We start from the raw sequence: 13,481 nt of genomic DNA, 5'->3' as shown, positions 1-13,481 counted from the left end.
TAACCGTGGCACCGAGGCCCATTCTGCATGCAGGAAACATCTAGATTAATCTTGACGATGACAGTGCGAGTCTTGATGCGGACGGCTCCACATTGATCCGTAATGAAGCCATTGAGCCGCATGACAAATGGAGGGGAAGGAAATGTGTGAGCCCATGATTAATGAAATAATTTATTAAGTAATTGGATTGACTTAATTATTTATTTCTCAATCACTGAAGTCGGAGAAAAGTTTGATTACATATTCAGATGAGGGGGTGTGATGAGGTGAGCTGCTCTGCTTTTGATTCTCTCTGCGTGTGGAAAGATCAAAGTTCTTACCAGAATCATTCATTCAAGTCCTTGCCAAACAAACGCCACATTTTTTACCTCTTTTCATCACATCTTAGGGATGTTATTTCCAGACTTTTGAGATGATTCTTTATTTAGGTGCTCAGATTAATGAACATCTTGGGGAGTCTTCTCCTGAGCTCACAGTCAAGCCAAACACAATTGTTTCATTTTGTTAATATCGATGATTAACTATCTAAATGAAGAGTGAGTTCTGTGATCCTCTTCCCATATCCGACTCCCAGCGCGTCTGGAAATAGATTTTTGTGATTCCACGTAGACTTTTCCATCTGCTGCCTGGTGCTTTGGGGTGTGTGGGATGTTTCCTGGACCTGCTGTCAGGACAGAGAGCTTTTCCAGGGAAAACATGCAGAAACTTTGGATCCTATTTTGAAAAACACCATGAGATTTTGCATATGTCATACCTGGCTGTAGAGCTTTACGGTCACACCAGCTCAAAACAAAATTCCCCTTTAGATTTCCAATAACTTACATCATAAAGAGGCCGAGGAGGACTGTTGTGGCATGTTTGGAAGCAGCCTCTCTTACAGGACACAAAAGCAGCTCACTGATCATGCATGACTTCAACCCAAACGTGTGCGTTATTGCAGCACCTTTCTCTTCCTCAAATTAAACATTCAAAAATTCTCACAAACTAAATACAATTTTGATATTGATTTTAATTTTAACTTTATCTTAAAATAGATAACCATGTGAAGCTACTACGTGGGTACCAGAGAGATGGTGTAAAGCCTTGAGAAAAGGCATAATACCCCAACTTTAACCCTTTACCTACTGGCCAGGCGATGGCGATTTGTTTTATATGTCCGCAGTATTATTACTATAACTCCGTCAAAGTTTATCCGATCAGAAAAATTCCAATGGTGTTGGAAAGCTGAGAATTGTGAGCATGCACATATGTATGGCTGATTACAGTACTCACAACTATATGACATGTGCATTCATAGCAAAACACCAGTTTTTTTATTGTCCTTCTTTTAAACTGCTGATAATTCCATATAATGTGCAATAATCATTAACCAGATGTTGAAACCAAAACTGAGGGACCAAAACTTTCAAACTTCCAGCCATAATAACAAAATATGTCCAAATCGCCATTTTAAACTCAGTAGGTACAGGGTTAGAGCCAAACCCCAAATGATCCTTCTAATTTCTTGTGCAGGTTTATGACTACCAACATTTTTGGCAGTACAAGTGTTTTCAGCCCTTCAAAAAGCTACTTCCTGTTTTATGGTGTACAGTTCATTGCGATGTAATGGCTTTAGTCACATTCCAGTGCAAGACAGTCTGGGTTTAGAAATGCCTTAATTTGCCAGTACAACATATTAAGACTTTTTTTATTATTATTATCTAACTTGATTCATAAAGTCTGGCTGTTACATTCATGGAATAACCACACTGCAAACATTACAAACTAAGAAAAACTTCATAAATAAAACAGAGGAAAAGGCCAGAGGTCTAATCTGGGATCAAATTATGTATAGATCCATTTTAGAGGTAGTTACATGAACGGTGTTTTGCTTTTGCTCCGTTAGCTTTAGCTCAAGCTAATATAGCTATACTAGCTACTAGGGGTGTAACGGTTTTGTATTCGTCCCAAGGATCACGGTTCAGTGCATGTATTCCCACGAAGAATACATTCTTACTATTAAAGAAAAGAAAAGCAACAGTTTTTACCTGTCGATCTTGGTGGCAGTAATGCCAATAAGTGTTTGCTAACCACTATTAAACCACCATTGAAGAAGAGGAAGTAGTTGGTACTTGAAAACACGAAGACGTTAAGTTTTCTCCTGCTGCAAGAGAGGCAGCCTGCTCTGTATCTGTGTACTGTTTCTACAAAGGCTCTGGATGCTAAAGCAGAGAGGGTCAAGGATATAATCGCTGCTGATACGTTATATGCAGATAATCCTGCAAGATGGTGGCGTGCAATTTCAATTCTATGAAAGCCTCCACCACACAATGTGCTGCAACAAGGCGATGCGGACAGAAATTCATGTACTTGTACTGGTAAAAATACATTTTGTACTTATTCCATTATGGAAGACATTCAAGATGATAGATGAAGCGGAGTCTGTTCTTCTGTTTTTATGCCTCATAACAAGTGACAGCAGAGCTGGAGCTTGTTTGTACGTACATACCTGTAGGCCATTCTTGGGGATGTGTGTCTCCTGGGCCAAAACAAAGATCCAGGCATTCAGAGATGCCTTGGATTCTGCCATTGAATCTGTGTCTGGGAATGGTGGTGGAAGTCGTGGAGAAGTTCACCTACCTTGGCAGCATGCTCCGTTGATCCACTCAGCCTAACCTGTGAGGACAGAGGTCAGGCTTTTGTTCCATGGTCTTCCTAGTCTTGCTACTGTATACTCTGGAGAGGCTTATTTAGATGATTACAAACAGAGAAATACCCCAAGAAAATATAATGTAGATTTATACAAAACCAAAAAAGTTTTTCAAAATTATTTTTAATTTCTCATTAAACTTTTTTTCAACAGTGACAAATTTGGAAGACAAAAAGTATGAAGAAACTGTGAAAATAAAAAAACAAATGTGAGCACAGGTGGGTTAACCTGCGGGGCTTTCCTGCCTGACGCACCTCCACCAGTGCCACGGGGGAGGCCACAGGGTCATCATTCAATCTCAGAGCACCTCCAGGCGGTGGAGCAGCTGCAGAGACATCTCCCTGCAGCCAATCTTAGGACCCATTCTTTCTCCACACCTCGTCCTTTCTTCAGAGCCAGAGGCTCCCTTGTTCAGCCTCCTTGAACAGGTCTTTGAGTGTCTTCTTGAGTTTGGGGGCCATGATCCCTAGAGACTTAAGGAGTGGATCCTCCTGTGTCTCGGCAACTGACTTCAACTGGGTAAGTATGTGCTTTCCTTCCAGGTTGGGTACACAGATTTGCCAGATCTGTGTACTTTTCCCTCTTTCATTCGTGGGCAGACTCCATTTTCTCTTCCAAAGACAGTTAACTCTGCTATGATGACTGTCCTCAGAAGGACTGACCAGAGAACGACATCTGGTCTTAAGGTTATGGTGATCCCTGGAGGAAACTTCAGTTGGCGGTTTAGGTCTACTGCCATGTTCACCTCGGCTCCAGGTGAGAGTAAAGATAGCTTGGTTGTGTTGCCATTGTGGACCTCACTCCCTTGCCTTACAAACTGGATCTGTCGCTGTGATGGTGCTGAGTGCGTCATGTTTCTGTCCAGCCTGCATGCCTCCAAGGTTTCCGCTACTTTACACAGGACTTGGTCATGATGACACCTGTACTGGCCCTGTGTCAGCACTATCTTTCACCCAGACAGGATGTGCTGCAGGCTCGTGTTGTATGAATCGCAGAGTTGGCAGCCCTCTGCATTCTACCAAAGGTGCAAGTTCAGCAGACTGGGGAAATTTGAAAGTAAAAAAATTTAGGAAACCGTAAAAATAAAAAGCAAGTGTAAGTAGAGAAAATTAAAGTTTGTTTAAAAAAAAAAACAGGGAATAAAAACTTCTTTCATACAAGAAATTTCCAACTCTGTATTCGCACCAATTTGGTAGAATTGCCCATATTGCGTTACACAATTGGGTCTCAATAGCTGCATTTCCATTACCTATAGAAATGTGAAAAATCTAAATAGTGCAATAAAACTGGTAACGGAAACACCTGAATTTCGAAAAACCTTTCAAATATTGCAAAAAAAATGCTATGCTCTTGTGAAGAGGTTTTTCAGACATTTCGATACAGAAATATACTGCAAAAGTGAAATGGAAACACTTTTTCCACATTAGCAGGTCTCAGCATGTGACGTATGATGTCACATGACCAGTTCACTCCAAGACAACATGGCACGGTATGTGTGGACCCGTGTGGACTTAACATCATATTTATCCCCTTATTGGCTTTTGTCAAACATACAGACTTTGACTCAACCATCATCTGTTATCTTCTTCTTTTATTAAGGCAACCACTGTAGATGTAATCATAAACGTACCAACACACAACAGGTTTTGAGTGTCCAGCTTCCTTGCAGCTGATACTCGCGAAAAGAGATTTTACGAGATTTGCAAGGCTCATGCCTGAAACGCTAGATGTAAACACATTCAAAGCGACATAGTACTTATCAAAATATTAGAAATATCACTTTTAGTTTGAAAACTGTAATGGAAACCCAGCTTCTGAGTAGACAGTTAAATAGGCGCACTGTCCTCATATGAGGACGTCATTTAAGATACAATGTTGAGTTATTATTCTTATCAGGTCTCTCTATTCCAGATATCAAAAATGCACACTAGATAAAAGCTGAGGTTTCAGATTTTCTTGCAGAATCTTTCACATCCAGGTTAAACATCCAGTTCCTCATCAGGACTCCTGCTGGCTTTTCCCTGCTCTGTTTTTACAACCCCATAATGAACAATCAAATAAAAGATGATTACAGTGTTTAAAGTAAAGATGTAATGGTTTAACTGGATCCTCTGCAGAACTGTAATAGCATGCACATATGAGACGGGGCGTCTTTGGCCATGTGCTTGTGTGAGCGCGTTTATACGCAGCGTGTGCAGGTTGGAGATGATCGTACATCCATCAGTATGCTGTTAAAGAGTGACCAATGAGGATATGAAACGGCTCTCACTTTGGGGCTATCGTTGATCAATGCTCATAAACATTTAATGTCATAATCAGCCATTGGGAGGCGCAATAACACATCAGCACTAACAGCACGGGGACAGCAGGACGGCAGCACACGTACGTGTAGACTCAAATACAAGCAGAGACTGACTTGTGCTGTGTTAACATCTCGGCTACTCCCTCTATGTATATTTTATGTATCACAGCCGTGGAGGTGGAAGCACACATTAGATATCTGCCCTCACACACCATTAAACAAACACACACCATCAAGCATTCAGGCAGTAAAATAGTGTGTGTGCTCAGAGTGTGTGTGACGATGGTGTGGTGTGGGTGAGGGATGAAAGAGAGAGACATGAGGTGAGGAGGGGGGAGTATTATCCGGGGAGGGCTTTACAAAGTAAGCCAATTTATACAAGGTATCCCGGCTCGAATTAGCGGCTAATGACTCTATTAGCTTTCATTTTTGCACCGAGGAGATTTGCCTGCATAAATTAGGGGCCGATCATTGGCAAAGTGTCACGGCCAAAGGACAGTTTATAAATACAACAGCCGGGCCTTGTCAGCCGCACCGGGCGCTGATATAGACGTCTCTGCAGACTTTGTCGTTGAGCGCAACAGACTCGTGCCAGTCAGACGGTGACAGGGGACCGTAGGGGTCCCGGGGGGAGCTTTCTCACCGTCGTCCCTGAAAAGGTCAACTTGACGCGGGCACAGCCCATCGACCTGCCCCCCTGTCGGCTCCGCTGATAAAAATCAGATAAACTTAAGACCACTCATCGATCCGGGCTGCGGAGCCTTAGGCAAATGTTGGCAAAGCCTTCCTCCTCATCCTCTTCATCCTCCTCTTTCTGCATATGATTACACACAACAAATTATAAAAAGGGTTGGAATGGGAGGAAGAAGAGGGAAATGCAGAGAGAAGGGCAGGAATTCTTGTTCCTCAGAGGAGAAGAGGGAGGAGATGTTATTAAGAGGTGAGAGGATGAGAAGTGGGAGTAGGCTGGCTAAGATTAATCGCAGAAATTTGAGCCGAGACAGGGAAATTTCATTAACTATGAGAGCACTTGTTAGAGCTAAATGGTCAGAGAGAGGAAGGAGGGGGGCGAGAAAGGGCGGGCTTTTATATGGACGGCTCATGACTTCCTTTTGCATTCCTTACCAAAAACCCCAGAAGCTTTATTTCCTAACTTTATACTTTCTGTGTTTGCCCCTTCAGTATGAAGTCCAAAATGTTTGCAGAAAAGCGGGATGAAGACTCAGCAGCTGTGGGAAATACTAATGGCAGAAGGGGCCCCTGCAGCAGGAAGGATGCAGAGTTAGTGAAGAGAGCGAGGACTGCAAAAAGACAGAATTAGAGCAAAAGGTACAGGAGAAGAGAGTGAGACATGCAAAGGTGTCGCACATCTGGAAACCTCCATAATCAGACCACACATCCTCACTGTGTCTCTCTCCTGCCAGGCTGTAAGTCTGTCTGCTGCCCTCTGCACCCACACTCTCTGTACACACTTCCTCCCTGCATTACTTTCTCCACAGACACACACTGTATCCACACACGCTGGCTCTGTCTCTCTCAGGAGGACGAGTGTTACAGCTCAGGGCAAAGAGGAGCAGATAAGGGGACAGGAGTGTGACGCGAGCAGGGGCCCATATCCACAGATAACACCTCTATACTTGTGTGTGGGTGTGGGGCCTGTAGTCATCGGGGGAGTAAGTGGGAATGATGAGGGTAACCCCGTTATCAGCTCTGTCTGTGTCAGCACCTCCATCTGCCGTCGGCTCTTCTGCCAGCGTGTGTGACTACAGGGCAGTAGTTGTCTGGTGAGCAGGAAGTGCAGTCTGGGTCAGACTGGTGACACATGCAGCGCAGCTTTTAGTGTCTGTCTCTTATTCTGCTGCTCCATGTGTTTGTTTTTGTTGGCAGTGACCTGATTTTAATTAAAGAATAAACTAAGCTGGAGTTTGTGCTTGAAAAAGCACCATCTTATTTAGGCTGTTTCCATGTATGCTGCTACTGTTTTTATGCTGCTATGGCTTTTCAATGTTGACTGTTGTCATTTATATCTTATTATTTGGGTTGATGTGCAATATTTAAAACTGTGCAATATTCCAACTCTTGCACATATTCCCAGTTTACAATACCTGTAAAAAGTATTCACCCCCTTGAATGTTTTACCCTTTCCCTTTTGCTGCAATCACAGCACTGAGTCTGCGTGGTTAGGTCTTAATCAGACTTGCACATCTGGACACTGCAATTTTACTCCATTCTTCTTTGCACAACTGCTCAAGCTCTGTCAGGATCAAGCATGAACTGCCCTTTCCACATAAATTCTCCACTGGATTGAGGTCTGAGCTTTGACTTAACCACTCTAGAACATTCACTTTGTTGTCTTTAAACCATTTCTGTGTAGCTTTCTCTGTATGCTTCAGGTTATGGTCTTGCTGGAAAATAAATCTTCTCCAAAGCCGTAGTTCTCTTGCAGACTGAATAAGATTGTCCTCCAGGGTTTTCCTATATGTTTTCACGTTCATTTTACCCTCTACCTTTACAAGCATTCCTTGGCCGGCTGCTGAGAAGCATCCCCCCAGCATGATGCTCCCACCATTGTGCTCCACAGTGGGGATGGTGTGTTGGTGGTGATGTGTCTGCTAAATATAGTGTCTTGTGTGATGGCCAAAAAAGCACCAGACCAAAGAGCTTTCTCTTTGCCACTCTCCTGAAGCTTTGACTGGTGAGGAACCCAGGAAACAGTTGTTGTATTTAGAGTCCTCCCGTCTCAGCTGCTGAAGCTTGTAACTCCTTCAGAGTAGTCACAGATGTCTTGGTGACCCCTCTCATTGGTCTCCTTGCACTCAGTTTGTGAGGACAGCCTGATCTAGGCAGATTTATACATGTGCCATATTCCTTACATTTCTTGATGGATTTAACTGAACTCTGGGGGATTTTCAGCACCTTGGGAATTTTTCTGTATCCATCCCCTGACTTATACTTTTCATTAACCTTTTCTCTAAGGTGCTTGGAGTGTTCTTTTGTCTTCATGGTGTAATGGTAGCCAGGAATAGTGTTTAACCTGTGACTGGACCTTCCAAGACACAGGTGTCTTTGAACTCACTGACATTAAATAGTTTCTTTTCTTTTTTTTTTTCCTTTTGTCAAAAAGTCAAATTATTTTGACCATGATGAGTTTATAAAATCAACAAAGGGATAGGACATACTGTACACTGTAAGTCAGGAGAGTTTTTTGTTTGTTTGTTTGTTTGATTTTTTTGTAAACTTTTACTTGTACTGATGAAGTTTTTTAATATACAGTGCTTGTAAAGGTATTTTTAAAAGTGTATTTATTGGATTGTATTTTATGCTACATATTCTCTTCTATTATTACTGTATTTAATTTCTGAACCTGGATCTTAGCACTGAATTTTGTTCTCCTCATCATACTGCAGTCACATGCTGCAGAATGACACTAAAACACCTTGAAACCTCAAAAAATAGTTGTTAGCATTAATTATTAATTAATCACAATTAATCAAGGTCCATATTTAGTGCTTCAGTTATTTTAATTGTGATTATTCGCATCTTTTGTTGTCCCTTTCAACACATTTTGGATTGGCTATGTCACCAATAGGCCCACAGTAAAATAAGCCCACCACTGCTCCTTAATCCCACATTTCAGTTTAAAAAAATCAGACAGGTCAGTGGACGATACAGTCATTGTCCCCTTGTGATATCAAACATTTCCCATTTTTCTTGTCCCATTATTTACTTTACAATCCATGACAAGTTCCTTTTTCATTGGTTAAGTTTATATCACAATGTTCGATCTACCTGTGTTTTTTTTTTTTTATTTCCTTTCAAAATTAAAGCAGGTCTGTACTGAAACAAGAAGCAAATAACCAGTTTACCAGCACAAAAATCCTAAATAGAATCAACTTGAAATGCAGAGTTATTTAAAATGGTGAGGCTGAGCAAAAGTAGAGTGTGGGATTTCCCAACAGCTGCACATGGAGTCTATTCTTTTCAGTCTTCTGTATTGTGAAATCTCATGACTGTTTCTCTTATTAACAAATTCACATTGTATCTGTTACTTAATAATAAGTCCAGTCTATAACTCCCCTGAGCTGCCTTTTTATTAAAACAGAAAAAGTGTAATCTACACAGTGAGTATGCAGTCTGGTGTCGCCACAACATACAAATTATGATGGAAAAATTGGACATTGAAATACAGATTTATTGATGAAAAACCACAGACAATAGAGAGTATTGGAAGAAGTCTGAGTGATGTCAACCATTTAGTTACTGAGCTTGTCTTTGAAACCAATCTTTGCTGTCCCCATACAAAAAACACTGTCTGGAACAAAGTTTCTGTCAGCCTAGACAGAGACAAAGAGGAGGAGCTGAGGTGAGTCTTAAGGGCTGAGAAGCAGCTACAAAATACTGGCTGAAATTAGGCTCAACTTCCTTCCTATCCATCTTAAAGCTGAAGCAGATGCACTAAATGGGCAAAAGTATTTGACCACACCTGTTAATTATTGAATTCAGGTGTTTCAATCAGACCTGTTGCCACATTTGTATAAAATCAAGCACCTTGCCCTGCAGTCTTTATTAACAAACATTTGTGATCCTAAATGGGTTGTTCTGAAGAGCTCAGTGACTTCAAGTGTGGAACTGTGATGGATGCCACCTTTGCAACAACACAGCGGGGGAAATGTCATCCCTGCTGGATATTCCACAGTCACCTGTTAGGGATATTATTAGAAAGTGGAAGTGTTGAGGAACAACAGCAACTCAGCCACAAAGCTGAAGACCATATATAAACACAGAGTGGGAACTGCTAAGGCAAACGGTGCATAAAAAGTCTCTTAACACCGCTGATTCCATAGCTGAAGAGTTCTTGAACTGCTTATTAAGAGTTCTGCTTAATGTCAGCACAAAAACAGTGCTGTGAGATTTGTGAATGGCAGGGCAGCTGCATGCAAACCTCACATCACCAAGTCCATTACCAAGTGTTGGATGTAGAGGTGTAAAGCACATTGACACTGGACTGTGGAGCAGGGGAAACATGTTCTCTGGAGTGACGAATCACCGTTCTCTGTTTGGCAGTTAGATGGGCGAGTCTGGGTTTGGTGGATGCCAAGAGAACGTCACCTGCCTAACTGCATTGTGCCACCTGTGAAGATTGATTGAGGAGGGGTAATGGTGGGGCTGTTGATCAGAGCTATAATCTTAATGCTTCAGCATACCAAGACATTTTGGACGATGCTATGCTTCCAAACTTTTTGGCAACAGTTTGGGGAAGGCCCTTTTCTATTTCAACATGACTGGGACTCAGTGCACAAGGCAAGGACTATGAAGACATGGTTTGATGAGTTCAGTGCAGATGAACTTGACTGGCCTGCACTGAGCTCTGACATCAACCCCATTGAGCACCTCTGGGATGAACTTGAACAGAGATTGTGGGCCAGGCCTTCTGGTCCTACATCAATGCTTGACCTCATAAATGCTCTACAGAATAAATGGACACAAATTCCCACAGAAACACTCCAAATCTAGTGGAAAGCCTTCCGAGAAGAACTGAGGCTGTTATAGCTGCACAAGTAGGGCCAACTCCATATTTAAGATCATGCATTCGAATGCAATAGCATAACAGTCCATGTTGGTGTACTGGACAGGTGTCCCAATACTTTTGTGCATATAGTGTATATAAAAAATACCTCTAGGGTAAAGTGTGTGCCTGTAATGATGACTACATTCTTTTCCTTCGTACCAGACTATAATCATGCATTTTAACATAACTTAAGTGCTTCTGCAGCCAATCTCAAGAGAATATTTAAGGATCTGCAGATTTTGCACTTATGCATTTTTAGGCTTCATTTTTCAACACTTGCCACCTGAGAAAAACACAAAGAAGTATTAGATAGACTACAGAGTAATAGTATTAACTAGCCCATAGATGTAGGGTCTGTTTGATTACCTCATATAAGGCAAATTTACAATAAATAATGCAGTGAATACATGCATACATGTCAGTTATAGGTCAGGACGTTGCTACATTCGACTGATTTAACACAAGCCAAAACTGTGCCAAATGTTGAGCCATACAGAGCCCAAAGACCTTTCAGCTCTCCCTACTGAACCAAATGATCTGATTCACTTAAAAAAACCTGATCAAAAACACCTCCAGCTCCCCTTTCTGCCTATTTACCACTCCATTTTGCATTTTTTAAAACTCTAATTTGCACACTTACTTAAGTGTTAACACATGAACATTACAATCTATTTACCTGGGAATGCATGCTCTCAAATTAACATGCTGTCTTACTCAGTGGTACAAAAAAAAAGGTGCCAAAAGAGATGTAGATGCAGGTATTGTTAGCAGCAGAGGAGGCGTGTGTGAGTTTTACACTGGAACCATGATGCGCAGCTTTAGTCCTCTGCTGCCAACTAGTGGTAGAAACATGGAACAAAAAAATCTCTGAATTTCAGAGCCTCTTCACTCCTCTGTGACTCCTCCACCAGACCCTATAGAGACAAAATAAGCTGAATAATACTGAAAATGTAATAGGAGGAAGTTAAGAGGATTTTAAATGTATTGTTAGAGGGCGTCGCTCATCCTGGAGCTGATTTTGTTCTTAGTGTGACCTACCAAGGCATTAAATTGGATATTGGATGGATTTATCTGGGATTTATAGGGAATGATTGAGTGACTTCTTCCTCTAAATTCATATAAGGCTCTAAATATTTTTCCGCTTTATGCAAAAGTAGAAATTAAGACGATATTTTATACCACAGTATCCAGAAAGCTTAAGCTATTACTTTGCATGCAATAAAACCCAACTGCATGAGTCTTCAGGATTTCGCTCGACATGATTTTTCCCAGAAAGCAAATATTTTCTTTTCACTCAGCGGGAGAGTTCAACTAGAGCTCTCTGATGACATATGGTGCTCATTTTTTAAAATGTCAACCCTCTAATTGTGGTGTGATGGTGTGGCGTTCCCTTCTAAAACATATTGTATCTTTATCAGAGATATCTATCTGACTATGAGACATCAGCAGCAGAGTTTAGCATGTTTTTATGCATCACAAAAGCCTGCAAACATAGTGACCAAGGCTATCTGAAGCTTCTTTTTTTCTACACACACATCTGATTCAAACACAAAAGTAGACTTTATCATCTTAAATGTATGTATGTGATACAGAGGCATGATTCATGTGGACAAATAGTGAAATAACTCATAGTAGATGGGTCATTATGATTACACAGAGTGCTCCCTGCTGGCCATTATCATTCAAGTGCATCTTTACACTGAAGGACACAGCAAACCCTGTTTGGCTCTGACGCTCTGGTACAATTTGTGGGTTAGTGCGAGTGTGTGTGGAGGGGTAGATGGAGCTTGGATGGAGATAAAGCTTCATTTTTTAAAAGAAACGGGGAACAGGTGCACTTATTATTGCAAAGTGAGTTTTTAAGGACACTTCGATAAACAGCAGAAGCCAATGAAAGCTGGAGGAGCATCTGAAAGTATGTGAGTGAGCTTAACTCTGTGAAATCTATTTCATCTTAAGTTGCAGTGGACAGTAAAAGATGCAAATAGACTCAATAAAATATCTGTTATTTTTCAAATCTAATATGGATGATTCAGTGTGCAGCGTCTCAATAGAAGGCAGCAGTAAATGGCTGCAGGATTTATCTGTGACCATAACCTGACCATAAGGTTAAGTGTTCCTAATAGTTATAAATGAGAGGAGGCCCGTTACTTTTGTTTATTGGCATGCTTTCTTTAAGCTCCTCTCACTGATTTCAGTAATCTAACATGTCTCTCTCACCGCTTCTCACAATGAGATTAGGCTCTGACACGGGCCCCGAATCATCCAGACGAGCCCGCACCGTGAACTCTTCACCGGGGCACGGCACGGCACGGAGGCGCGACGACGCAGGAAGAGGAGAGGAGGAGCTGGCTGCGCGCTCCCTGGAGCTTCAGGCGAGCGCGTGGCGTCCTCAAGAATTAGACAGTGACGTGTGCCATCTAGCGGCAAGAAAATGCAACAACACCTTCACATATGAGAGGTGAGTATGCATCCCTTAACAACAAACGCCACACCTATTCTTTATAAACAGGCTCATCACCATCAGATTGTCATTGCAAACTGACCGGATTATACCCCAAGCATGTCTGTACACTGCCTTGTTCAGAGGAGTTGATTTACTCAGGATTTCTGCCCACACTTTAAAGTGGCCCATCAACCAACAAAAACACATCCTGCATTTTTAGTTCACTTAAAAAGAAGCAGCCAAATAAATCAGCTTTTACAGTCTGACGACCACAAGCTGAGACAAAAACAGGATTATGCATTTTGAGCAAACTATCCCATAATTCTTGGCATTGTTGAGGGTAATGTCGCTGTCACTGTAACAAAGCGGCACACTAGTGTGTTCAGATGACTTTCTTCCTGTCTTTGCATCCTAGAAGATAGGTTTTAGATATGGGTTTACGCAATAAAGACCAGAAAGTAATCCATACATAACT

This window comes from Cheilinus undulatus, linkage group 16, assembly GCF_018320785.1.
Source record: "Cheilinus undulatus linkage group 16, ASM1832078v1, whole genome shotgun sequence".
Classification (NCBI taxonomy): Eukaryota; Metazoa; Chordata; class Actinopteri; order Labriformes; family Labridae; genus Cheilinus; species Cheilinus undulatus.
This window is presented reverse-complemented; position numbering follows the sequence as displayed.